Source organism: Rhinatrema bivittatum, chromosome 6, assembly GCF_901001135.1.
Source record: "Rhinatrema bivittatum chromosome 6, aRhiBiv1.1, whole genome shotgun sequence".
NCBI classification, from domain to species: Eukaryota; Metazoa; Chordata; class Amphibia; order Gymnophiona; family Rhinatrematidae; genus Rhinatrema; species Rhinatrema bivittatum.
The window spans coordinates 208,882,671-208,909,208 of NC_042620.1; the positions used below are offsets into that span (position 1 = coordinate 208,882,671).

At 43.2% G+C, this 26,538-nt stretch overlaps 1 protein-coding gene and 1 long non-coding RNA gene across 6 annotated transcripts in view; one reads left to right on the forward strand and one right to left on the reverse strand.

The window, feature by feature from the left end:
* PLS3 (plastin 3) overlaps positions 1-26,538 on the reverse strand; it is a 228,319-nt gene that overhangs the window by 140,993 nt on the left and 60,788 nt on the right. The window contains exon 1 of one of the 5 annotated variants that reach the window (XM_029606507.1): positions 14,199-14,315. The exons of 3 other annotated variants lie outside the window; for them this stretch is intronic. The gene's annotated coding sequence lies outside the window, so the exon portion shown is untranslated. Of the gene's footprint in view, positions 1-13,546; positions 13,568-14,198; positions 14,316-26,538 lie in introns of those variants that run through there. One more of the 5 variants, XM_029606508.1, reaches the window with a different exon arrangement.
* On the forward strand, positions 14,377-17,798 carry LOC115093970. Its single transcript, XR_003857456.1, has 3 exons — positions 14,377-14,540; positions 16,773-16,829; positions 17,371-17,798. It is a non-coding gene; the product is annotated as an uncharacterized LOC115093970 (long non-coding RNA).

The window sequence follows — 26,538 nt, forward strand, 5'->3', positions numbered from 1 at the left end:
ATTAGAAAATGAAGACTGAGTGCTAAAAATGAAAAATGTTGAAATAGACACCTCTTATTATGAACACTGTTTAAATTAGTTATTTGCAAGTTAAACCTGCTGTGAAGAAAAGCAGAAGCCGGTAAGAAGTCATGCAACCACCCCAAGGAATACACAAGCATTTATCACACCAATAGGAGCAAAACAGAAGAGATACTGTGTGCACCGGGAAGGCTCATTAAACTTTGCCTTGAGAAATAAAGATTTTCTGTTTCTGGGAGAAGTCAACAATGGAATGCCATACTTAAAGCAAAAGGATGACACATTTGTTCCATAAACCACTGTATTCTTTCATATGCTACTCATCCAATTTCACATCTTTATTCATCAACTGGTGCCTATGGGTGTTTCTACAATGTAAGATAGTGAGTGACTAAGGACATTAATCCAAGATCCAGGGAGTGTATGTATTAGCTTTCATAATCTTCAAAGCACTGAACAGTCAATGCACATCTGTGCATTACAAATTTTTTAAAAATTTGAAGCATAGAAACATGACATCAGAAAAGGAACATATGGCCTACCTAGTCTTCCCATCCATCTAATTTATCTAGCCCTTACAATTCCCATCACTCCCTTTATCCCATGCTTTCTGAAGTCAGATAGAGTTGCTTATTTGTAACAAGTGTTCTCAGAGGACAGCAGGATGTCAGTCCTCATATATGGGATGGAAAACTTATGTCAAAGTTCTTAGAACTTTGACTGAGCCTCATTAAGCATGCTCACACATGCACTCGCATCCAAATGGGGTTCCCTCAGAGTTATGTCATAGAATTCAAGAGAATAAAATAAAGAAAACCCAAGTAGTGGAAACCCAACTCCACGGGGTGGCGGGCGGGTTTCATGGGGACTGACATCCTGCTGTCCACAGAGAACACCTGTTACAGGGAAGCAACTCTGCTTTCTCTGAGGACAAGCAGGAAGGCAGTCCTCACATGGATGACTCCCTAGCTACAAACTACCCCCCATAAAAGGGGACCATCAAAACACCACAATAAGTGCCAACACGCACAACAACCAGTTTTGTTGGTAATGGGGTGGGGTGAGGGCAGCCTGATCAAAACACAGTTGGGTTCTACACCTCACAAAAGCTCCGAAGGACAGACTGGCCAAACCTGCTGTTCTGTCGGCCATCCTTATCGAAACAATAACACGATGTGAATGTGTGGAGAGAACTCCATGTCGCAGCTCTCCTCTATGAGAACTACTCACAAGTGAGCCACTGATGATGCCATGGCTCGAACAGAGTGAGCCTTGACATGATCCCGAAGACGCAATCCCTTCTGGGCATAACAGGAGGAAATGCAATCTTCAAGCCAATTAGAAAGAGTCTGCTTAGTAATGGCGATACCCAACTTATTCCTATCAAAATAAACAAAAACTTGGGTGGACTGTCTATGGACTTCTGTCCACTCCAGATAGAAGGCTAAGGGGGTCATTTTCAAAGGAGTTACGCATGTAAATGTGACATACTATCGTAGCAATTTTCAAAAGCTATTTACTCGAGTAAAGTGCACTTACTTGAGTAAATCCTATGGACAAATCAATGGCATATATTGTAGCAATTTTGAAAAGCCCACTTACTTGAGTAAAGTGTATTTACTCGAGCAAAAACCAGTTTTGCTCGAGTAAATGCTTTTTAAAATCTACCCCTAAGGCTCTTTTGCAATCCAAAGTGTGCAGTGCTCGTTTGTCTTGGTGCGAATGGGGCCTGGAAAAGAATGTTGGAAGGATGATGAACTGGTTACGATGGAAGTCCAACACCACCTTAGGCAGGAACTTAGTGTGTTCTTAAGACCACCCTATCATGAACAAACAGTATAAGGTAGATAAATCATTAAGGCCTGGAACTCACTGACCACCACCAAAAATATATCCTTCCAAGTCAGGTACTTCAGGTCACAGGCACACAGCAGCTGAAAGGGAGCTTTCATCAGCTGAGCTACCACCACATTGAGGTCACAAAGACACAGCAGGATGTCTTGGGAGGAAGGGGGGGGGGTGTTTCATCTGAAGCAGGCCTTGTATGAATTACATCGGGACCGATGTAAAAAGGTGCACTGAAGCTGCTGTGTGTTTTTATACACGTTTTCCCACGCAAAACCCTGTATGGGGATGTAATAAGAGTTCTTTGCGCGGGAAAAAAAGCATGTACAAACGTGCTTATAGACCCGTGGTTTTTCTGAGCGAGTGCATACTAATGGCATGCAAAGGAGGTGATTATCTATTAAGGGTCAATGCAGGCAGCTAGAAATGCTAGTGCAGATTTTTTTTTTAATGTGGTCAGGGCACGAGTTAAATGGAAGCACCGATTCGGGTACTATTTTCTTCCATTGTTTGCATAGATGTGGTGTGGCTGTGTGTCCATGCAGCTCTGGTGTTATTACAATGGAGATTTCTGATTGTGCCCAGCTGTTCCTGATTCTTTTCCCGCTCTTAAAAGACCCGCCATTATTGCTGCCATGTGGTGAGAATTATCACCCATGAATGTATTTGCCTTGTTTTCTGCAGCACACTGTTATTCGAAATATTAGAAATATATTCCAGAGTCATACTTTTGCTGAAAGAAGAGGGAGACCCGTTCACTCACTCACTTTTATGCAAGGATTATCGGCGTACCTTTACAGTGTGGATGCGGCCGATTACATAGGGCCTTGCCGTGTTTATGTATGCGTTTCTTCATGTGTCCATGGATTTGTGCGTGCAAATCATTTGCATAATTTTTTTTTTTACATCCCACGGAGGTGCCAGCTTTAGCCATGTGTGATGATCAAAACCTGCACCTGTTTTGCTGTGGGTCTTATTGCATCAGCCCCATAGGCTATACAGAGATGGACGTACAATCTACACCACTTAGTTGAATTCTAACAGTTGGGGGCTCAGCTGAGCGCACAGTTTAACCTGCAGTTGGACGCGGGTTGTGTAGGCGCTATCTAATCCCCTTATGTAATAAGGGGATTAGTGCCTCCACGACGCGCAGCAGAACTAATAGCGCTCATCACATTCAAATGCATGTTGATGAGGCTATTAAGGAATCACCCGCAATGCAAAAAAAAAAAAAGTGCATCTAAAACGCAATTTACGCTAAAAAATTAACGACTGCCTAGAGTAGGCGTAAATTGCTGAGCACTCCCAAAAGTTGTACAGAAAAACAAAAAATACTGCTTTTCTGTACATCCTCCTGCTTAATATCACAATATTATTAATTAGGAGGAACAAAAACTTTGAAAAAGTTAAAAAAACAAAAAAGTTTTTAAAAGTGCCGGTGGTCAGGTTCGGGAAACGGATGCTCAATTAACAAGAGTCTGTTTCCTGAACCCCTGGCTGTGCGCAGATTAGGAAGATGGACACTGATACATTCAGTGTTTTTTTTTATCTAAACCGGTGGACAGCTAACCACTCGCAGCCTCCTTGACAACAAGACCCCTAATTTAAATATTGCATGGTGCCCCCAGAAGGAGTGCCTGAGGGTGTGTTAGGAAAGCGGGCGCTGAGTGTTCAGCGTGTCTTAATTGCATTGGCCCCTTAGTTTTTAAGCTAGCTTCCGATAGGTGCAGAAGGTAGTCAAGCAGCTTTTGAGTGGAGCAGGAGAAAAGATCTAGGGTCTTCTGTTCACACCACATAGAAAACTTCCTCCACTTCAATCCTTAGAACTTTCTAGTGAAAGGCTTTCTGGAAGCCACTAGAACCCAAGACATCTTCCAAGAAGTAAGAGTGGTTGAAATATCAAGCTCTCAACATCCAGGCTGTGAAACAGGGCCTGTAGGTTGGGATGGTGTAACCTACCTCCATCTTGGGTGATTAGATCTGGGGAAGTCCCCAACCTGATCTGTTTTCAGATTGACATCTCCCCGAGGAATAGAAACCAGACCTGTTTCAGCAAGTAAGGGGCTATGAAGATCATAGTCCCCGTCTTTATGAAGCATCAAGACAGTCTTTACTATCAGAGGAGCTGGAGCATACACGTACAGGAGACACTTGCCCCAATAGTAGGTGAAGGTACCTGAGGCTGGTTTGCCAGAACTGAGGAACCTTCCTGTTCCAAAGTGTTACCAAGAGATTCACATCCGAGATTCCCAAGAGGCGGAAGATCTGATTCACAACCCCTTGGTCCAGAGACCAATTGTGACACAGTCTATCCACTATCATGTTCTCTGCTCCGGCCAGGTACATGGCCCTGAGCACCATCCCTTGGAAAAGGGCCCAGGACAAGATCTGGACTGCTTCTGAACCCAGGAGGTATGATCCCATTCCTCCCTGCTTGCTGACATACTACATTGCCACTTAGCTGTCAGTCTGTAACAGAACAATTTTGTTGAACAGCCAATCTCTGAAAGCCCATAGCGCACGCCTGATAAGAGAAGTTCATAGGCGGACCAAAGGCTCTGGGTGCTGAGCCCATCTACATGAGCTCCTCAGCCCAGGGTAGACACATTTGTAGTTAGGACAATTTGGGTGGAAAGAATTTGGAAAGACATCTCCCTCTACAGATTTGAAATTTCCTGTCACCAGAACAAAAAGTCCAAGACAGATGGAGTGACTTAGATGCAGTTAAATGTGTCACGCCTTCCCTAAATTTATGCGCCAATGGGTTAGTTTGTTTGATTGTATGAAGTTTTCCAACAGGATGAAATTATAATTTTCTCATATACGTTAATAAAACTTTTACATGATGAATGCATTCAATATGACTTGCAGCATGCATATCAGGGGACAACTGGCATTCTATGCACAGAATATGTTGGATGCTTTTCCTCAACACTGGACACCATATAGCTCCCTGTCCCAACCAACGAAATTCTTTTATAAAAACACCAGCTTCCCTCAGCTGTCCCATCCCAGATGTAAAAATGAAGAATTCCTGTTGTAAAGGTTTCCAATAAGGCTTGATTTCAACTTAGGAAACAAATTCAGCTATGCTGAACTCTTTGGCCACTGGTATCAAGCAGTATTCATGCATTGTGCATTCTTTGGATGAAATTGCATTAGTATCTCCCATAATATTTCAACATGTTACACCTCATATCAGGAGGATGTTCTATTCTCTGACCTCTGTACTAGTTGCAATCGTAAAGCACAAGCTAAGGGTAAAATAGAGTAATCACGCTGAGCCAGTACTCTTTTTTTCAGGAAGAAACATTTTCAGAGAAAAAAATCCAAACTAGGATGTTACTAAAACAAAAAACCAACACCTGTACATCCATGGCAGAACAGTTCAACATAGCCAAGTCTGTCAGCTGTGTTAAATGAGAAATTACTACTTACTGATAATTTCCTTTTCTTTAGGACAGTCAGATGAATTTATTTAAGGCTTTTTTTATACCGATAACCGTTTACACATCGTATTGGTTTACAAGGAACTGTAGGAGAGCAATTACATGGAACTGAGTGTAACAAGATATAAATTAACTAAAGAGGATAACATGGGGGAGTAACTATAGAAAGTGGGAGTAGAGTGTTAATATTAGGTGTAACGAGAAAGGTATATAATTTCACAGGGGATATTGCAGTTAATGAGGATGAATCCAGAACAGGTGGGTTATGCACATCTACCAGCAGTTGGAGACTGAGCAAACCACCATCACAGTATATATATACCTCTGCAGTGACATTAGCCTGTCAGTATTTTCTTCAAAAGCCAACTGTGGACAAACTAACAAAACTTGATTAAAAACAGATAACCATTGCAATACTCAGCCAACAATGTAATAACACTAGTCTAGGGACTGGAGTAACACTTACCAGTAATCCCTGTAGTACTTAGGCACACAGGAAGATCATTATGCAATCATTCGGTAGCCAAGGGAGGGAAGCTGGATTCATCTGTGTCCCCTAAAGGAAGGGAAATTTCAGTAAGTAGTAATTTCTCATTTCTTGGCGTCCAGTCAGATGAATCCAAAACAAGTGGGATATACCCAAGCTACTCCCAAATAGGGCAGGAGGCTGCCTGTGGTCCAGTCAAAACCGCACATGCAAAGGATGCATCCTCCCAGGCCTGAACATCCAGACAATACCTGAAAAAGTGTGTAAGGAGGACCATGTCACAGCTCAGCAAATGTAGACAGGAGGCAACAATCTAACTTATGCCCATGACAATGCCTTAGCCCTAGTGAAATGAGCCCTAACCTGACTAGGTAATGGTTTCCCAGCATCCATGTATGCAGCAGAGACTACATCCTTAATCCAGAGAGCTATTGTAGCCCACGAGCCTGGCTCTCCCTGCATAGTACCGCCATGAAGGTCAAACAGGTATTCTGACTTCTGCAAAGGCTCAGTAATTTCCAGATACCTGATAAAATGCCTCTTGACATCCAAGGGTTGCAAGAGAAGACACTCCTCTACATCTCTCTCTCTGGCCAGAGTCAGCAGGGTGATGGACTGATTCAAGTGAAACTTAATGACCACCTTCGGTAAAAAGGAAGGAATAGTACACGCAGCTGAACCGCCCCTAGAGTCACCTGGAGAAATGGCTCCCAGCAGAACAAGGTCTGCAGTTTGGAAACCCTACGTGCAGAACAAATTGCCACAGGAATACAGTTTTCAAGGTCAACAACTGCAAGGACAGAGTACATAGCAGTCTAAACAAAGGGCCTGCCAAAAAATCAAAACCAAATTAAGACTCCATAGGGACATCGGAACAACAAAGGAGGACTAAGATGTTTCACTCCTTTCAGAAAACAGCCACATCAGGATGAGCCGACAAGGATCCACCATTTACCTGACCCCTGAAACAGGCGAGAGCCGCTACTTGTACCTTTAAGGAATTGAGAGCCAAGCCTTTATTCAAGCCATCCTGCAAAATTCCAAAAGAGCGGAATCCTGACTAAGGAAAGGAAGAACACCTTGATCTTCATACCAGGCCTCAAATGCTCTCCAAACCTGCAACACAGGCCAAGAAAGTGGAGAACCTTCTAGCTCTTAGCAAGGTGGAAATCACTGCCGCAGCATATCCACGTTTCAGAAAGCGAGCCCTTTCAAGGGCTATACCGTAATACAAAATTGAGTCGGATCTTCATGGACAAGTCCCTGCTGCAACAGGTTCCTGTGCGCTGGAAGTTGAAGAGTTGAATCCACCAGGAGCCTTCTCAGATCTGCATATCACAGTCTCCTGAGCCAATCTGGAGCAACCAAGAGCACCATCCCTCTGTGGTGTTCAATCCTTCGAATCAGTCTGCCCAACATGGGCCATGGAAGAAAGCATGCAGCAACTTGCCTTCCGGCCACACCTGCTCTAGGGCATCGATCTCCAATGACTTCCTTCTGCAGCTGAAGAAATGCAGAACTTCTGCATTGCGCAAAGTCATCAACAGATCTAGGAATGGGAGACTCTAGTGATTCTCAATCAGCTAAAATACCTCATCTGACAATTCTCACTCTCCTGGGTCCAGACTCTCTCTGCGGAGAAAATATGCTCTTACTTTGTCTTTGCCTGCAATGTGCGAGGCTGAGATCATCTGGAGATGCACCTCTGTCCATTCCATAAGTTGATCTATTTCCTGCGACACTTGATGCCTCTTGGTACCTCCCTGCCAACTGATGTAAGCCACAATCGTTGCATAGTCTGACATTATTTGGACTGATTGACCCTGCAGCCTGTCGCCAAATTGTAAACATGCCAACTGGACCCCCAGCTTCCAGCCGATTGATGTTCCAAAGAAACTCTGCACTTCAGCACCCTTGCATTGTCAGCTCCTGACAGTGAGCTCCCCAACCAAGGAGAGACTCACATTCATTGTCAGTACTAGCCAGTCCAGTGGGGTTAGGGAAACGCCCTTTCACAGATGATCTGCCTGCAGCCACTACTGCAGTTGGGCAGAGACCTCCATCACCAGATGGAGCCAAATCGAATAGTCCTGAGACTGTGGATTCCACCAAGATATCAGGTAGCTCTGAAAAGGACGCATAAGCATCCTTGCCCATGGTACCTCTTCTAGGGTTGCTGCCATTAAGCCAAGTACCTGCAGGTAAGACCATACGGGTGGGCACACAGTATTCAACAACAGACTGAGTTGAACTAGCAACTTCTGAATTTGAGCTTCTGGCAGGATCACCTTGCCCAGCTTCATTTGAACGGAACCCTGCGGTATTTCAGTGACTGAAGACTGCTCTTGGCTAGGTTCACCACCCAGCCGAGCCCCTGCAACAGGGAAATCACCTTGCGAGTCACCAGGCGGCTCTCTTCAGGCAACATGGCTTGAATCAGCCAGTCGTCCAATTACTAGGTGAACTAGGATTTCATTCTCTCTCAACTCTGCCACAACTACCACCATTAACTTGGAAAATATTCTTTGAGCGCTGGCCAGACCAAAGGGCAGTGTCTGAAACTGAAAGTGGCGCCCCAGAACTGTGAAACACAGAAAACAATGTGAAGGATACATGTCGGACAGATCCAGGGAGGTCAGAAATTCCCCTAACTGCACGGCCATTATAACTGAGCTCAAGGTTTTCATGCGAAAATGTTTCACCTTTGAGGTCCAGGAAGGACTAAATGAGCCCTCCTTCTATGGCATGATGAACTAAATGGAATATTGCCCTGTATTTTCTTGAGACATGGGCAATGAGACCATAGCCTTCAGACTGAGGAGCCTTGTCAATGTACTCTCCACTCCCCGCTTCTTCTGCTGGGAGTGGCAGGGGGACTCCTTGAACACATCCCGAGGAGCACTGCGAAACTCCATTGCATAGTCTTCTTGCATCACTTCCAGGATCCACTGTGATTTCAACCCACCTCTGATTAAAAAAAAAAGAGGTGTCCCCCTATCTCCTATTCTTAGGGGTGGGTCCACAAACCTTCATTGGAAGGTTCAGGAGTTGCCACTACCCAAGCCCATGCCCCTTTTAAGTTGTCTGGGACAAAAGAACTGAGACCTGTCGAAAGGTCGAGTCCTCTGAAAGGTCGCTCCTCTATATGGTCAAAAACACCTGGATCCTCAAGCACAACCTCTCCTGTTAAAGGAGAGCTGCATCTGCTTTTTATCCTATAGCAAACGAGAAACCGGAGATTCGCCCCACTTACTGGCCAGTTCCTCCAACTCGCTCCCAAATAAAGCGAGCCTTTAAAGGGCAATTTGGTGAGGTTAGCGTTGGAGGTCACATCGGACGACCAATTTCTCAACCATAACTAACGCCTAGCCACTACTATAGAAGCCACCCCTATGGCTGAACTGCAGACCAAGTCACAGCCCACATTTGCCAAGAAGGCAGTGGCTGGTTCCATAACTACCCTGGTACTTACACCAAAGTCATCAACCTCCTGGAAGAGAAGCAAACAAGAGTGAGCCATCAAGGAACAACAAAAAGCAATTTGCAAGGGCATTGCCACGGCTTCAGATGCTTAAGGACAATCTTTTTATCATGAGCATCCTTCAAGGCCGCTCCTCCTTCAACAGGAATAGTGGTCCACTTGGAGACTACACACACAAGTGCATCTACCTGCGGGAAACTAAGTGCTCTCTTACCACTGGATCCAGAGGGTACAGGCCTTCCAGAACCAGACCCCCTTTGAAATTAGCCTCTGGGGCGCCCCACTCAAGATCAATCAATTCTTGAATGGCCTCCATCACAGGGAAAAAACAAGAGGATTTACGCAAGGAAACCAAGATGGGATTTCTCTTTGGCTCAGACCCTGAATCTGCCCCAGGAACCCAGAGCATTTCCCAGGTCTGGAAGAGCAGAGCTGCCATTTCACCTCTATAAAAGAACTGTAACTAGTGCTATATGGTTCTAATCCTAGTGGAATTTTACCATCCTCAAGAGATTCAGGATTGGCACCATGATCCGTGCCATCTGGATCTCTATCCGGAAGTCCAGCTGACGCTCTAGGAGTATTCTGGTGCTTAACAGAAGGTCCAGGCAATGATTCTACCTGCATCTCTGCTCTGGGAGCATTGGACAGGGTTGAAGACTGCACCTGAAGAAAAGAATGCAACCCCTGGAAAACCTTTACCCATGAAAAAGTGTAAGTATCCAAACCAGAGGCACTTGAGGAGTACTCACTGAACTACCATCCCCTGCTGAGAAACCAGTTAGGGGAGGTCCACATTCAGGTGCCCCACCTCAGTCATCTTTGCCCAGACCTACATCTGGCTGGGAAGAACCAGGTTTAGTGAAATCAGAGGAAGATAAATTTCCCTGAGCCTCCAAACAGCGCTAGCAGAAGTTAGCGAGCACTCCTGGCTGAGATGCCCTAATATGATAGGCAGCGCAAAGGGAAAGGCACTTAGGCTTCTTAGGTATAGGCGTCATTATGGCCTATATATATCCAAAATAAAATAGCTAGATGCATGCCTCCAGCCACCACTAAGCGCACTGTCAGCCAAAATGACGCCTTTACCTAACAGTACTCCTAAAAAACTTATGCGCACAGTACAACTTGTGTGCACAGGTAAGCATGCGGCCACTACTTTGCCACGTAACTTGGGCACACAGACTATAAGGCCCGACTGTGCATCCAAAAACTGAGCGAACAACTTGGAAGCATGGCTAGACACACAGCTAGATGCACACACCGAACTGATAATCCTGTAGAGGGCAGCCTGAGAAAGCACGCAAAATGCCTTTGCGGCCTACCGCATAGCACACAACGAAAAAGCCTCTGAGGAAGGCCTAGCCTAAGGAGGCTGCTCAACCCGCCATGCTACCCACGTCTCGACCTCCCATGGAGCAGGACAAATGTCGGAACAGTGCACCGAGTACAGAGAGTGGGAGAAGGAAGCCCTACACAACAAAAGCCTCCTTCTAAGTCTCTGTATATTACATTATTTTTTCTTTTTTGTTTAAATTTACCAGAGCTCAGCCTTACCTGGCTGAGTAAGTTCAGCGACGGTCTCTATAGCTGTGGGGGCAGAGGACATAAGCTATCATCTCTGCATTTGGCTTCCTGCACCCATTGCCTTTCAGCTGCTTAAGTAGCTGTCCATGCCAGCTTAAATCCAGCTACCGGACCAAGGCACTCATTTGAGGGACCACAGAAATCACCCCAGAAGAGTGGAGCAAATTTATTTCCTTAACTCTCCTTTCTCAAATTGACGCAATCCCCAGTAGGGAGATGCACGTCCACCATTTGCTGGAGACTGAGAATACTGGCAGAATGTCGTCACTGCAGGGGTATATATACTGGGACGTCAGTTTGCTCCATCTTCATCTGCTGATAGAGGTGCATAAGCCACTTGTTCTGGATTCATCTAACTGGACGCTAAGAAAATACCAATTCTACCACTGCAATGATTTGTTCTCAAAACATGTGTTTGATAAGGGACATACTGTGTAACAAAAAATAAAAAAACTGTAATTTTTAATAAGGCTAGTCGTATTTTAACAAAATATCATTAACATTCTTTACTGCTCAAGTTATTCTGAAAAGCATGTCAGCCCTGACAAGAAAAAAAAAAACATTTTTATTCCTAATGCAGTTCAAAATATTGTTAGTCTTCAAGTGACATTGAAATACAACAGATGAATTGGTAACAAGAGGACATTGCACGGGCCCTACCTGCCATGCGTTAGAGATAATACTTATCTGAAATAAACAAACACATAACCACCAAGAGATTTGAATGGCACAGGTATGCCTAACAATAAATGAGGGCCATTACCACGAGGAATTACAAAATACAAAAGCTTGTTATATTAATTTCCTCCCAGACTATGCAGAAATTAAAGGTCAATAATAATAATAAAAAAACAGGCAAGTCAAGTAATATATTAATTTGATCCAATACAAAGGTATTACCACCACATACTAATATGGCATCCACAGCCTTTTCTGACTATATATTCTTATCAGACATGCTACTTTCTAAAAGGAAAAAAAATAAAAGGAGATGATTCCAATATAATATCCATAAGTGAAGAATAAAGTAATGACTAGTGTTTGCTCAACATAAATTAATTGCAGAAACCAAGGTATCAGAGACAGATAGAAGCCATCTTTTAATAATAGAAGCAGTCAGCATCTCCAAACAGCAAAGAACAGGGATACCAATTCATTGTAGACAGGGAAATATTCAATTATGGTACAATATCATTTTAGTGGATTTGATGTAATCTTACTGAAGTCAGGCATGCATGGAAAAAAAAGGTTTCTATGTATTTGGTCTTTCTCCTCCAAAATTTAAATTTCATTATTTGTGAAACAAATTTTAACACTGATTCACAAGCTTTCAGAAGCCCTCACTGAAATTAGAGAATAGAGAGAAAAGCAGATCAAGCTAGCCTGATGTCAACTCTGAACATACCCAAAAAATGCTGCCACCTGTACCTGGGAAGAGAGTTTTGGGCAACTGGCAGAAGAGGAGCCACAGCAGCCAATAAAAGAGCAAGGCCCAGACAGGCAAGGACGAGAAACTGCCTCTAAGTGGGCAACCAAGGAGCAGATACCTTCAAGCAGGCAAGAGAAACCAGCTACTACAGGCATAAGAATTTAGGAATATGCCATACTGGGTCAGACCAAGGGCTCATCAAGCCCAGTATCCTGTCTCAAACAGTGGCTAATTCAAGTCACAAGTACCTGGTAAGTACCCAAACATTAAATAAATCCCATGCTACTAATGCCAGCAACAATCAGTGGCTATTCCCTATTGATTAATAGCAGTTTATGGACTTCTCAATGAACTTATCCAACCTTTTTTAAACCCAGCTACACTAGCTGCCTTAACTATATCCTCTGGCAACAAATTCCAGAGCTTAATTGTGCATTGAGTGAAAAAGAAGAGTCTCCAGTTTGTTTTAAATGTGCTACTTGCTAACTTCATGGAGTGCCCCCTAGTCCTTGTATTATCTGGAAGAGTAAATAACCATTTCACATTTACCCATTCAAGTCCTTTCATGATTTTGTAGACCTCTATCATATCCCCCCTCAGCCCTCTCTTCTCCAAGCTGAACAGCCCTAACCTCTTTAGCCTTTCCTCAGAGGACCCAAGGCTGACCACTAAAGCAGAGAAGTTCAAAAGTGATAGTAATAGAAGGGAAATGGCCCAGGACAAAATTAAATAGAGGGACAAATTAAAAAAAAAAAAAAAGTAAAAAGCAAAATAAGTAAATAAAAAGAATTACAATTTTTTTTTTTGTTTTAAAAAGCTATAAATCGATTTTTTTTTTTAACCCCGACTCCTGCAAATCTGAACTGGTGATCAAGTTCACCTCAAACTTTTTCTACTCCTGTACCCAAGGCACACTCCAAAACACCAAGACAAAACAGAAAGAAAAGTTGCATGGCTATATACATTTCAAACACTACAGAAAATCCTAAAAGTCTGCAGACAGTAAAGGTGACTGACTTCCGCATAGCTGCTGAAATCTAAGTACCACGCCCTTAGTAAAATATACTGGGGAAATAGTATGACAGACCAATATTAACTAGACAGCATTGCTAAATATTTCAGTTATAAATATTTTCATAAAAGTTATTTTTTTTGTACATCCCTTTGATTGCTTCTAATAGCAAAACACATGACCCAATCTCTTTAGCCATTACAGCACAGGCCAAACACTAAAGTATGCCACATACCTTCACATCAGCAAAACTGTTTTGACAGCATTTGCCAGAAAGCCCTTCATACTGCAGAAAGTACTCAGACGCTGCACAATTTATATATACCTCACTCCAAAAAATGCTCCTGTCAGCCTTAGACATAACCAATACTGGCATGTCACTTCTCTAGCCCAGCCCTTTAGCAGGATCACTGTTGTAATATATAATTTATTACTTTTTGCACGCTGTACCACCAGACGCCCAGAGCATGTCACACATTCAATCCCTTCAGAGTTGCTGCTTTGTTTTTTGTTTTTTTTATTAAAAAGAAAAAAAAAAGAAGCTAAAAACAGAAGAAGCTGTCATGTTCAGATCTGTGTAGTAGCTCTTAGGGACTTTACAAATGTAAACCGGGAACACAGTGTTATAATTCAAGACAATCAATGACAGAAGTTAAATTTAACCCGAGGAAATACTGGAACACACTTTAAAAATACTTTTGCCTGAAGCAAAAAACTTTTATAGTTATGAAGGCTTTTATTATTATTTCCTTTAGAAGGCAGCAGCTAGGTCATCAGAATAAAATTTGAAAATAACGAAGTCTGCACACATTCCAAACCACAAATATTTCCTCCATCTTAACAACACTAGTGCACAACAAGAGTGTCCAAAAGGCGGTCTGTCTTACCCCTTTGCTCGCCTAGCGAGCCGAACGAACCCGTCCCTTCTTCTGCATGCTCCCGCACCATCGGAGCCTTCGCCCATGCCCCTCCCAGCTCTGGAGCCCGAATCCGGAAATCCAGCATTCCTCTCCCCGGCAAGTCTGCTCGGCGAGTCACAACACTTCCTGCCAGCTAATGAGAACATGCTGACGAGCCGCTGCTTCCAGCTCCCACTTCAGAAGCCCCCCCTGCCAAACTCGGAAAAAAAGAAGATCCCAACGTGCCACTTAGCAAAGCAGCGCCCTCCAAGCACAGCACAGCACACACTACGTTAACCTTCTCAGCACCCCTGTCTGAAAACCCGAAAGGTACCAGAACTTAACGAAACTTAACACTCAGGGAGGGTCTTATACGCTGCAGGGCCAGAATTTGCTAAATTGTTTGGCTGGACTATGCTCCTGCACCCCTATGGATTAAAAAAAAAAAAGTTTTCAACATTTCAAAATATAGGTTAACAGATTTTATCCAAGAGAACAAAACTATTATATACGGTAATGCGTTCTTCGGCTATATATTTTACTTTTCAAGGAAAGTATATTGCTTTGACAAAAGGGTATTCCATTTGAAACCTTAAAAAAAAAAAAAATTACAGCACAAGGCAGGCAATTGCAGCCTCAAGGCCTTAACTAAGTGCCAGAGTCCAAACAATCCTTCTCAGCATCCTCCTGGCTCGCAGTTTTCTTCCCTGTCACCATCTATTTAACACATCTGCTCGTTCGTTTCAAATCAGGAAGCAAGATGACCCATACCTTACATTCAATATAAACACTGCATAAATCAAAGGGAAAGGAATCAGAAGTAACCAAAGTTAAACAAATTAAACAGAAAATTAGTGTAATACGAAATAACTTCAAGGCTCTGCAGAGCTAAACCCCAAGGGAGAAGTAAAATATTCAAGAAAAAAAAAAGGATGCTAAAGATACCATCCCAAAGCTGTCCTTTGATCACAGCCTGCCAGCGTCAAACTAGCTTTAAATCCATCAGAGCCCTGGACAAGGAAAAAGGAAATGGCATTCTTTGGCCCGACCATCTGGGTCACCATGGCAAGCCACAGAGGAATTGGAGAAGGTACTGGGGAAAGATGGGGGGAGGGTAGAGGGCACAAGGGAGAAGGCCTAGACCACCAAAAAAAACCCCCACCTCCCCAAAGTCTGCTGCTACCACCAATATTAAACTGGATTTCGATAACAAGATAAATAATTGACAAGAATGGCACAAAACCAAACTACACAATTCCTAGATTTAAGAAAAAAAGCAAAAACTAGTAGTATCAATAAAAGAAAGTGATTATTTAGGGGGGGGGGGGGAATAATGGAGTGATCAGAGAGAAAAAATAACTACTAATGAAGAGGCTGATGTAATTAGCTGAGCATTACAACTGTGTGCTGAAATAAGGCACACACTAACAGACTAATTTTTTTTTTTTAAAAGCTCCTGATGCAGTAAGCTAGTATATTGAGATCCAATACTGGTAGCTGAACATTAAAATATTATGCACTTGATTTTGGGACACGGTTTTAACACTCTGCTTAAAAAGTTTTTTAAGTCCGGTTTCAGTAATTTTAACTCAGGAAGGGATAGGGAAGATAAGTTGCGGCAGCCGCCTCCGCCACTTAGCCGGCTATGTTGCGCAGTTTGCCGCTACTTATCAGGATAAAGTACTTATCTGGCTAAGAATCAGCAAACCGCTCCAGATAGCCGGATATATTTATTTATTTAACACTTTTTTATACCGACCTTCATAGTAATAACCATATTGGATCGGTTTACATAGAACAAGGATAACTGAAGCAATAAATAAATTGATAAAACAATAGAGGTGAATAAGGCAAAAAGTTACATTTAACAAGGAGTAGAAACTTGGAAGCTTAAATAGCTGGAAAAAGATAAAGGCAGGAAGTATAGTAGCATAATAAAAGAATATGGGTTAAAGCTTAAGGTGCTTTAACCTAGAAGTGCAGAGTCCATCTTTCGAGAGGATAGCAGATCATTCGTCCAGGTGGGGATAATTTCGTCCAGGTGAGAATAATGGTGGTTAGAGATTGTCTGGAGGATCAGCGAAGGCTTGGTGAAAGAGCCACGTCTTACGTTTTTTTCTGAACGTTAAGAGGCATGGTTCTAATCTGAGGCTTGAGGGGATGTTATTCCAAATAGAAGGTCCAGCTATTGTAAACGCTCGGGCTTTGGTCGAGGAAAGGCCTGTGGCTTTAGTTGGGGGGAAATTCAGAGTACCTTTGAGAATATCTCTAATTGGTCTGTTGGATAGGCTGATAGGCTGGAGCTGGCTCGGTGGGCGTGTCTCGGGGCGGTTCTTCAAGGTTTTTAGCGTTTTTTAACTTTTATATCAATATTTATTTTTATATCAATATTTATCCAGCTATCTGGCAGCTGCTACCCACTGCCAGACAGACTGCTAAATCAGTATTTTTCTGGTGGCTGCCAGCACTTACCTGGTTACGTGTCCATGGTTGCTGGCACTTACCTAGAGCATTCCTGACTTTTGTTTTAACTTTTTCCCTTTTCTTTTTATTTTTTAATAGCACTGAAAGCTGAACTCCAGCTCTGAGCCAGGAGCTAAGCTTCCAGGACTAAGAAAGGTAAACTGGCCAAATGTGGTCTTCTCTGCATCCGAGAGAAAATGCGTGGGAAGAAAAGGCTTAGCGCAAAGATAAACATGGTTTATGCACATAAACTTTATTCTATAAAGCAAAAACATGTTTTTTGTGCACAAACCCTGTTTTCTGGGCATAAAATACTGCAGCTCACATTCTCATGGGGTGAGTCCCATAGAGACCATATTTCTCCTGTATTGCAATCTTTACATCAGTTACCCATCCAGTTCAGAATAAGATATAAAATTCTTTCCATCATACATAAATTAATTCACAGCAATACTTCCACTTGGCTCTGTTCTCAGCTACGAATTTATCAACCCAACAGGAACCTACAATCGATGCATAAAAATCTGCTGCAAGTCCCAACAATCTGAGTTGCTAGGCTTGACCTCACCAGAAGACATGCCATTTCCATCGCTGGCCCCCAACTATTGAATTCAGTACCTGATAACTTGAGATGGATCATCATCAGAAAGAGTTTAAAGAGAACCTTAAAACCTCTTTTTTTTTTTTTTTTTTTTAGGAGCGCCTTTGAAATTACATCTACATCATAACTCGGCCCTATTATATCACTGTCGGCCCCCAGAAAAAAGAAACACTTCCTCCTCAATATTACATCTTGACTCTACGTACTAAATTCTGCTTTACCCTGTTTGTCCAAAGTCCAAACTACTGTATCTAAGTGATTGTTTCTACTTTAGTTTTTTTCTTTTGATATGCTTTATAAGCTTTGTAAACCGCTTTGATCACCAAACCATGTAATGGCGGTATATAAATAAATTTTAAATAAAATAAACAAACAAACTAGTGGCCCTGGCACCAGAGCTCTTGCTTCTGCCCATAGACTAACATTAGCGCTTGAAACCTTTCTCCATCTCAGAGCAAGAGTAAAATTTCCAGTGGTAAGGAATTTGCGGGTCATGGTTAATGCCTTCATCTGCATGGGATTTCAATCGGGCCGATTCAGTAAAGGCCACTCTCCTGTGCGCGCGATTCAGTATTTAAATGAGGCCCGGTGGTAGAAACAGGCAAAAGGAGGCCTCATTTTGGCCCAGAGTGGCGGCTGTCAGCGGGTTTGACAGCCGACGTCGGTTCTCGAGCCCGCTGACAGCCACGGATATACCTACCTTTGGGTAGGCGCTAATTTCTGAAAGCAAAATATGCGGCTTGGCTGCACATTTTGTTTTCTGAATCGCGCGGGAATACCTAATAGGGCCATCAACATGCATTTGCATGCTGAAGGCGCTATTAGGTTTGGCGGGTTGGATGCGCGTTTTCGGTCCCTTACTGAATAAGGGGTAAGGGAAAACGCGCGTCCAATGGCGGGTTAACTGTGCGCTCCACCGGAGCGCACTGTACTGGCCCGAAAGTGAGGTGCCACGTATTTACCTACAGTTATTTGCACACAATTTTTGCACACAGAAGTTCTAGCTGCATCGGGAGGGGGGTAAAGCTTGTGCACAAATATTACATCGGGCCCCCAAAACTAGGAAAACTGCAAGTGCATTAGCCAAATCCCGCCTGGGAAGAAGATACAGCACTATGGCCTATTAAGTGCAATGGCAATAACAAAAGCTGAATGTCCCTCTGCAAAGAAATGGAACTGCTGCAGTTTATTAGTACATTTCAGACCGCTTTCTGGTTTCCTTAACCACGACATCTGTTCAACGAGCGGAGTCCAAATTCACCTTTCAGATTTTCTAATTACAGAGGCTCGTTTCACAACACGAAACGGAGAGCCGCAGAGACTTAACGCTCTTTTCATACTCTTAGCAATACTTGTGCAGATATCACTGTAAATGCAGAACCTGTCTCCGATTATCAAGATTTATTGTCCTTCATGGGAAATAAAACTTTGGCTTTGTTTCAATCAATATTTACTTTGTGTGTCAATAAGTTTTCACATTCACCTCCACAGGAGCCAACTTCTGCTTATTGTCAGTCCAAACAAAGCCTTTAGTAGAAAGAAGTCTGTTTTGTACTCTCTTTCTCGGATACAGGGGAAAAACAAATTTCAGGTTAAGGATCCATATTACAATATTTCAAAAGGAGGATACAGTCAGGAGGGTGCAGAAAAGAGAAATGCACTAAATCCCTTTCGAAATAAAAGGATCTTCGCAGACCCAACCAAGGAGATGTCAATGCTCATTGGCAGGAGCGTGCTCTAGTGAACGAGAAAAAAAGCAGATGCTTTTTTAATGCTGTTAAAGTTAGGAGGAGGCTGGGGGAAGGAGGAGAAAGAGGGAGGAATGAATAACAAAACCTGCATGCCTCTTCACATTCTGCCAGCCACACCCAAGCTTGAAGATATGCAAACTTCAGTGCTTGTCACTTCCTGCCCAGTCAACAAAACTGCAAAGGCTCAGCAGGGAGGAAAAAAAAAAAAACCATGAATACATCAAGCTCAGAAAAGCAGAGGAAAAGATGGGGATAACAATTCCCCCCCTCCTTTCCCCAATATATACCTCCTCTAGACTTTTACTAGGTAAAAGCAAGATAGACTACCAAAACCTTGTTATAGCCCTTACCCTGTAATTATCATTTAGCAAAATATTGATACCTTTATGGAGAGCGTGTTTGGTATAAAATAAATCTATTATATTAAAGATCAAAAAGCAACAAGTCAGGAGACAGCTTACAATCTTACATTTGAAATATAGCAAAAATAAGTCAATAGTTAATTTATTTTGTCCCTTAGATTTCTTTAAAGTAAAAAATAAAAAAAATCTGAAACCAACAGGGCAACATGAAAGCTAATATTCCTTTAATCATTACAGAAGTCTGGGCACTGCTGTGTTGATCATCAAAGCTTTGCCCCTAGATCGGTCAAGGTCCATCAAGCCCTGCATTCTGTATCTGATGGTGGCCAATCTGGGTCACAAGTACCCAGTAGATGATCTATGTCTTGTATCTCATTCCCAGGGGGGTAAGCGCTGGCTTTCCCAAGTCTGTTTATGGACCTTTCCTTCAGGAATTTGTCCAATCTGCTTTTGAACCCTATGTTAGCTGCTGTGATGCCTAGTGCTCAGGACTAGCAGCAGAACAGACTTCAAGGTTGGACTCTGGCAATAATCTTTATAAGTATCTTTATTGTTAAGCAAAACAGCTGGTCTGAGCACTTCAACAAAAACAATCGTAACTTAGTTTGTATTCTCGAAGCTTCTCTCTCTCTCCCTGGGCCTCCTTCATGCCTCTGGCTGTGGTTTCTCATCCCCACTCGCAGGACTCCATCCTATCCCAGAATCCCTTGTGGGCTTGAGAGTTAAGAAGGACCAATACAGATAGCTATAACCGCTCCTTTAAGGTATTCTTTACATGCTGCCTCACATACTCTCCCCCTCAGCTCGGCCTTCTCAGGCCGGATGTTCAGCCGTGCCCGGGCTAATTTCCGGCTCTTCCTCACCAGTGACCCAACTCTTTGGGTGGCTATCTTGTTTCCCTGTAGGCTGAGCTCACAGGGTCATAAACTGAGGACAATCGCGTCCCAGAATAATCAAATATGGGAGCTCAGGAAGGACCCACTTCCATGACGACTTGACCTGCCGTGGTCGTCAGCAGCACCTAACTGGTTGGGTATTCCTATTTGTCCCCATGTATGCAGGTTAAGTGTCTCTCTTTTCTGGTGATTGATGCACTCTTTTTGGAGTAGGTCCTCACATACAAGAGAGTCTTGCCAGACCCTGAATCCACCAATGCTTGGGTGGGAACTTCGTCCAGTTCCAGCTAGATCATGAACTCCTTGCGACGCTGATGAGGGATATCCACTAAGCTACAATTTTGTAGCTTTGTGAACATGTTTGCCCACTCTCCTTCCCAATTTTTCATTCTCATGCTGGGGTTCAGGTATTGCCTCTTTCCTCTCTGCGCTGTTCCTCCAGCCGGTGTTCGCATTCCATCTCCTCTAACCATGAACACTATGACATTATGGTCCAGCGCTTTACAAGAAGATCATGTCTCTCGTGTGGATTCCTTTTTGCCTTTAGTCCATTTTCTTGAGGGCTCTATTTTCAGACTTTCTAAATGGGCAGAGGTCCTCCTGATGACCATTTTCCGCACAAAGGGCACAAAAGAAAAAAAAAAGTCCACAATTTCATTCATGGACTGATTTGAATTCTCTGAGGTACTTTTCTTCTTCTGGGGCAAGGATTTTTTCTGCTTTGGAGTTTTTCTCTTATTCCCAGAGGCTTTTATAGTCTAGTGTTGGCTGGGTTACTAAGTTGATGTCCATAACGTCCGGCCCCTCAAAACAGTCCCTTGCTAAATAATCTCTCCAACCACAGTTAAAACACTTGGAAGAGACTGTGGCCTGGGTTCTTCGTATAGCAGACGGGCTCTCTACTTCTCAGCGTCACTGCCGGAGTGTTTCACTCTCTGTGCCTCGCCAAGAGGTTTGTGCAGGTTGTCTTTCTAGCCTCCTTACCACATCGAGCATTATCTGCACACCTGGTGGAAGGCGTCCGCGACTTCTAGTGTTCTTTCCAACGTGAGCCCTGTATGTCAGCAGACCCAGTTTCGCCTAGGCCAGGTCGAGCCCATCTAAGAATTGTTCCAGAAGCACCCGTTGAGCTACTTCAAGGCTGGTCTTTGCCTCCTGCTGGAGCCACTTCCAGCTGGCATCCTTCAGACAGTGAAACAGACTTCGGGGGCTCTCCCCCAGGCTGCAGGAATCCCCATCGGAATAGCTGCCAATATGTTTCTGGGATATACCCAGCTCTCTCCAGAACATCAGCCTTGGCCACCACATAGGTAGCTGCCCATCTGGGCTGGCTGCTTGGAAAACCTCTTATCCTCTGCCTGTGAGTAAATTAGCCAAGTACGTATTCCGGTTGGCTTCGGGCCAAGTCAAAAGGCAGGTAGTCCTCTCAGTTACTCAGGAAGAAGTTTAGGTCCTCACCTGCTTTCCTTTTAAACAAGGTGTGAGGTAACAGATTTGCCTGTGTTAAACTGGCCACAGCAGTCTGCACAGCCTGTGCCACTTGAGTTAACACTGTGTTTTGCTGCACAAATTGCCCTTGCAGCACCTGCTGCTGGTCAAGTTGTCTGTATGGCATTTTGCAATTGCTGCTGCCCGGTAGCAAGGATCTGAATCATTTGCTCCATCTTCCCTGCTTTCTGAGTCACTTCCCCACTGGGTTTCTCTCCAGGCAGGACAGTGAGAAAAAAAAAAAACCTGCTGGCTTGTTGGGCCCTGACTCACTGCTTGACCGCTGACTGCACAGGCAGGACTACCCTCTTTAGCCTGTTGTAGCTTCATTGGGAGAATGAAATTGCGAGGTCCCAGGAGAAAGAGGAAAAAAAAAAAAAAGAAGTTTGTAGGAATTTTTCTTTTTTCTCTGCTGTGGTTATGGGTTTTGCCTGTGCTTCCTACTTAGGCAAGCAATCCCATTCTGCCACCATATGTGATGCCGAGCAGTCAGGACTAGGCAGAGAGCAGACTCCAGACTGGACTCTGGCAATAATCTTTATAAGTATCTTTATTGTTAAGCAATGATAAACAAAACGGCTGGTTTGAGCACGTCAACCAAAACAATTGTAACTTACAATTCATATTCTTGAGGCTTGTGTCTCTCTCCCTGGGCCTCTTTCAATCCTCTGGTCCTGGTCTCTTATCCCTGCTTCCAGAACTCCACCCTATCCCAGAATCCCTTGTAGGCTTCAGCGTTAAGGAGGACCGGTATAGAAAGCTGTACCCGGTCCTTTAAAGGTATTCTGAGGGAGATCCTTACAAGCTCCCTCACAGCTGCCTTGACCACATCCTTCCTCAACAGATTCCATAGCTTGATTTTACACTAAGTGAAAAAATACGTCATATGATTTGTTTTACATCTGCTGGTTGTTAGTTTCATGGAGAGTCTCCTAGTCCTAGTGTTTGAAAGGATAAATGTCAGTCTTGATGAGTCTTGACAGTTTTAATCCATAAACCAGCTAGCTCACAATAGTGTTCAGTACAGCCTGCTAGCCTATTGGATGGAATTAGTTTGCCAACTGCCCTTCCCGATATATTGGAATCAAAGGACAAACAGTTGAGAAGCAGGACAGTGATAGAGAGTCCCTTGAAGGTAATATGCCAGGCTCACTTACAGTTGAAGGCGTACAGAACCCATTCTTTGTGCATACAAGTTCTTGGAAAGAATATAGGAAACACAACAGTCTGATTAATATAGAAGGCAGACATCACTTTTGGATGGATCTTGGGGTGGATCTGTAGAACACGCCTATTGTGAAAAATTGCAGATATGCCTGTAGTTCATTTAGTCTTTGTGCCAAAGTGACAGCCATAAGAAACACTTTCCAGATGAGAAACTTCAAGTTCACTGATTCAAGATGTTCAAAAGGAGGTCTCAAGAGCTGAGTTAGCACTACATTGAGGTCCCAAGGTACTCAAGGTTTACTGATAGAGGTCAGAAATGCCACAGTCCTTTCATGAATTTGGATACAAAAGGATGGAGAGGGAGAAGAACTCCTTCCACCTGCTGGTGGCATGCTGCAATGGCACCTTGACTGAAAACATGTTAATACTAGAGGATGAGAGCAAGAACAGATACTGAAGCAGATACTGACTCCAAGATAAGAACATCTTCCATGTAAAACTATAGGATCTTCTGATTATAGGCTTTCCAGCTGAAATCAGTATGCTAGCAACCTCCTTCAGAAGGTTTAAGGAAACCACTGCATGCTCAACAGCCACACCATGAGGGCCAGCGATAGCAGGTTCGGATGGAGAGAGAAGCATCGAAGGTATCCTTTCATGCTCATATAATTCCCATAGGTGCTCGGTACAGCTTTCAGTGAGCTCTGAGAGCTGGGTCTGTGTCAGTGCCAGATCACGTTGCCCATGCGTAATGACTAATTCATTCCTGCTTGTCTATGGAGTATGGCTACTATAAAATAATGGACTATCTAGGCAATAAACTGAATGGAAACATGTAACCCCCACACGCACACACAAAACAAGAGGGATGAAAAACCCAAGACACGAGACTTATATGTAAGTACTGCTGTTCTCTCAGCTCTCAAAATGTACCTGTAACTTTTGTTTTTTTTTAAATGCTTGAAAATATATTAGCATTTGAAACTATAGATAGCTAAAGCACATGTGATCAATGGCTAGAGAGATACTGGCTTACACAATATATTACAGTAATAGTAGGTAATTTCAAACTTAATTCTTCTGTTCTCTATTATCAAGCACATTGATTGGGTATTCATTAGGTATTCTTGACTTTCACTTAGTAGCTTGTTGAAACAACTTCCCAGTAACAGTGTAATCTGGCTAATCGTTTTGAGTGAATTAGCTAGGCAGAAGTTAAAAATCGGAGCATGCTGCATCATCTGGTATATGGAAAGACCAAGCTAACAACAGGCAAATGAAGCTTTGCATATTTTATTATTACTTGGACCTGAAATGAAGAGTGTTTTAAAATTAAAGTAAAGAGAACAGCAGATGCCAGGCACATCAGCCCACGCGAAACAAGAGGCATGCACAGCATCAGTAAGATTAAGGAAACTGAAATAGGCATTTGAAACTGGCCAGGCAAAGTTCAAAGATAATTTTGTGAACCAATGGCACATTGTGTAGGTTTGCTACAATAGACTCCAAATGATCTTGGCAAACCATTACGCATTTGTAACGTGTTCCTCCAAAATTTCTTTGCAGACTCAAAGAAAACCCACCCACTCAGATCCTTTTCTCTAAAAATCTCAGCAAACCCATGTTGAATTTGACAGAATCACTGGTATAAAAATTGATGAAAATTTCCAACCAGTGATTCTGGCAAAAAATGTGAAAATCTGCCAGACTTGAACCAGATGGTAAAATCAACCTGTTTTGTGTTAGTGTTTAAACACACTATTTATTGTGAAAATATAAAAAAAAAAAAAGATGGCAGAAAAGGATAACCAGCATGGTGAAATTCTTATCTGGTAATTGTTTTTTCCTTGATTCCCGCTAGACCAGTCCTTACACATGAGATTTCTCCTCCCCTCAGTTGTCAGAGACAGAAGATATACCTCTTTTAAAGCCTCACTGGCTATAAAATAGGTGAGGCTGTGGCAATTACCAATAGCCTTCTGCCAGAGCTATGTGAAACACAAGACCCACTAAAAACAAAATATTTAATCTATTCCAGGGATCACGAGGCCAAACTCTAGATGAAGAAAGAGCAAAAGACATGTTATGGAGATGTTTCACTAGCCCTGTATTGTTGGGCGGGTCCTAGACTGGTCTAGCAGGACTTAAGGAAAGAAAATTATCAAGTAAAATAAAATTTCACTTCTTTTTTCTTCCCATTAGACAAGTTCTTACATATGGGGTTTACTTAAGCTTGTGTCTCACCCGGGATGGTAGATGACAAGGCTGTCTTGACTATTCCTACCCCAAAGGCATCATCTGCCTTGGCTTGCATGGCCAGTCTATAATATCTTGCAAAGGCATGCAGGGACGACCATATGGCTGCCCTACACATTTCTTCTGGAAAGGCTGAAGAGGCCTCCCCCTGCTCTCTTGTGGAATGTGCATGGAGTGCGGCCAGCACCTGTTTACCCGAAAGAAGGTAGCCTAGCCAGAGTAGTCTTGGAGGCTACTTCCCTTTTAAAGGGACCAGCAAGCAATACAAACCACCTCTGACTTTCTAAAAGTGTTTGTCACTTTTAGGTATCTCAGGAGTATCTGGCACGTGTCCAGCAGATGCATGCTGCTATTTTTGCCCCAATATTTGCCAATTCTAAAAGCAGGGAGCAAAATCAACTGATTTAAGTGAAACAAAGATACCACCTTGGGCAAAAGGACAGTACTAGCCACAGAGTGACAGTCTGTAAAAAACACCAAGGATCTCTACATGAGGGCTGTAGTTCCAAGATACACCTGGCAGAACAGAAAGCTGGGCTTCAGAAATAGTAAACAAGCATCTGTTGAGAACCTAACTCGAACAGATACTTCACTAAGGCTCTTAAGACTATATTAAGATCCCATTGGGGGAACAGTGGTCTGAAGTAAGGCCAAAGGCACTTTACCTCTTTCAGAAACTGTACTATATATAAACAGTACACAATAGGCAAGTGCCACCTGGATGCCCTTGATCTGATCCCTACGGCAAGATATAGATGCTACTTGCACTTTAAGGGAATTGAGGGCTAAGCCTTTGTCCCGGCTGCTCTGCAAAACGTTTGGCAGGATATCCGATTTCCATGGAGAGACTTGATTGTTACGGCAGAACCCTTTGAAGATCCACCAGATTCTGATGTATGCGCGAGAGAGAGAGAGAGTGCGAGAGAGAGCAAGAGAGATCTTGTGTTTCCTTACCATGGCTGATATTAATGCTGAAAACAGCCCCTCTTGTGCAGACATGCCCTTTCAAGGGCCAGGCCATAAGACAGCCTGCTGTGGTAGAATGATAGGGCCACTAGAATGATCAGTGATGGATGATCCTCTATCCTTTATCATTCTGCTTATAAGGAACCAGCGTAGAAAGACAAAGAGCAGACTGCATGTTGGCCATGGCCAATGACTCACTAAATGCCTCTTGTCTCAACTTCCTTTCCCTTGGATCCAGTCTATTTCTGCTGAGGATGTCAGCTTGGAGATTTTCCTTCCCTGCTATGTAAACTGTTGATAGAAATAGTAAGTTTTCCTCTGCCCATTCACTCAGCAGAGCCATTTTGAGTGCCTCCTTGCTTGTTCATATAAGCCACT